Consider the following 2,311-nt stretch of genomic DNA (forward strand, 5'->3'; position numbering starts at 1 on the left):
CGGAGAACCAGAGTGACAAAATATTAGGTGCCGGAGCTGTGACAAAAAATTAGGCGCCCAAACCCTTTGAGTGACAAAAAATTAGGTCGCGCCAAAATTGTACCAAGTCGAGCCCCGGTGGGGTCGGGCTTATGTCTTCCAGGGGTTTCACTGGAGCTCAAGGGTGCGAATCACGGTGCTCTTTGCCCGGCCAGCCGCACGCCTCGGTCGGGCAGGCCAGGCGACCGAGTGCCCCCCCCCTGACCCCCGGAGGTCCGAGAAGACCCGGTCCCTCCCCGGTCCAGCCGGTCCCTCAGGCCCGGGGAGGGTCCCCGGAGCCGGGCAGGGGGTCCTGGGGCCGCCCCGGAGGCTCTCTGGGTCGGAGAACCAGAGTGACAAAATATTAGGTGCCGGAGCTGTGACAAAAAATTAGGCGCCCAAACCCTTTGAGTGACAAAAAATTAGGTCGCGCGAAAATTGTACCAAGTCGAGCCCCGGTGGGGTCGGGCTTATGTCTTCCAGGGGTTTCACTGGAGCTCAAGGGTGCGAATCACGGTGCTCTTTGCCCGGCCAGCCGCAAGCCTCGGTCGGGCAGGCCAGGCGACCGAGTGCCCCTCCTGACCCCCGGAGGTCCGAGAAGACCCGGACCCTCCCGGGTCCAGCCGGTCCCTCAGGCCCGGGGAGGGTCCCCGGAGCCGGGCAGGGGGTCCTGGGGCGGTCCCGGAGGCTCTCTGGGTCGGAGACCCAGAGTGACAAAATATTAGGTGCCGGAGCTGTGACAAAAAATTAGGCGCCCAAACCCTTTGAGTGACAAAAAATTAGGTCGCCCGAAAATTGTACCAAGTCGAGCCCCGGTGGGGTCGGGCTTATGTCTTCCAGGGGTTTCACTGGGGCTCAAGGGTGCGAATCACGGTGCTCTTTGCCCGGCCTGCCGCACGCCTCGGTCGGGCAGGCCAGGCGACCGAGTGCCCCCCCCCCCTGACCCCCGGAGGTCCGAGAAGACCCGGTCCCTCCCGGGTCCAGCCGGTCCCTCAGGCCCGGGGAGGGTCTCCGGAGCCGGGCAGGAGGTCCTGGGGCCGCCCCGGAGGCTCTCTGGGTGGGAGAACCAGAGTGACAAAATATTAGGTGCTCAAACCCTTTGAGTGACAAAAAATTAGGTCGCGCGAAAGTTGTGCCAGGTCGAGCCCCGGTGGGTTCGGGCTCATGTCGGCAACGGATTTCTGAGCAGCTCTTCCAGTGCTGTTGACGGTGCTTCGTGTCCCCATCTCAGACTTCAGCCCAGACTCTGCGCCATGCGGGCCCGGACTGTTTTTCCTCCACCCAGAGCTTGACCGAGAAGCAATCGAAAGCCGCCTTCGGGGGGCCTCCGCCGGCCACCGGCGACAGGCTCCCCCGGTCACACGCGGTTCCGACTGAGAAGCTGGGAAGGAGAAACGTGGTCGTCGTTGGGATGTGTATCCCCTTCTGCCTCTCCTTTTTCCAAAGACGCGCACGGCGAGACCGAGACGCCCCCGGCGCTCTCATGCAGCTGCAGTGGTCTTCCACCCGCTTCCCCGGCGGCACGACGGCTCCCCCCCCATCCCCATCCCCATGCCTCGCCATGGGACGGGACGTGGACCGGGCTCCATTCGTGTCCGCGGGGGCTAAGAAAGGGGAAGAAACACCTTTTCGATCTCCGCACGGTGACGCCCGAAAAATCGAACTTCACGAAACGTAGCGAAGGGGCGTGCGGCGCGGGTTGGGGGTCACCCTCCCCACGTGCGCTCCTCTCTCGGGACGGGGACGAGAGAACGAGTCGGAGAAGAGCAGAAGTCGTCGGTGTGTGGGGGAAACGTGTGTGTGGTTTGGTGCCTGTGCCGGTGCTGGTGCTGCCGCTGCTGCGCTGCACCCTGCCCCGCACACCCGGCCACCCTCGCCAACCCCATCCGCGTCTCTGCCTCTCTCTCCCTCTCCCCCTCTCTCGCTCTCCTCTGTCTGGCTACGGCTACCTGGTTGATCCTGCCAGTAGCATATGCTTGTCTCAAAGACTAAGCCATGCAAGTCTAAGTACACACGGCCGGTACAGTGAAACTGCGAATGGCTCATTAAATCAGTTATGGTTCCTTTGATCGCTCCCAAGTTACTTGGACAACTGTGGCAATTCTAGAGCTAATACATGAAGACGAACGTTGACCTCCGGGTGATTCGTGCATTTATCAGACCGTAAAACCCATGCGGGGTCGGTTTCCCCCTCCGTCTCGTCTCGGCGGGGCGGGCGGGGGGCCCCCCGGCCGCTTTGGCGACTCTGGATAACCTCGAGCAGATCGCTGGCCCTCCGTGGCGGCGACGTCTC

This window comes from Synchiropus splendidus, chromosome 1 (assembly GCF_027744825.2).
Source record: "Synchiropus splendidus isolate RoL2022-P1 chromosome 1, RoL_Sspl_1.0, whole genome shotgun sequence".
Lineage (NCBI taxonomy): Eukaryota > Metazoa > Chordata > Actinopteri > Syngnathiformes > Callionymidae > Synchiropus > Synchiropus splendidus.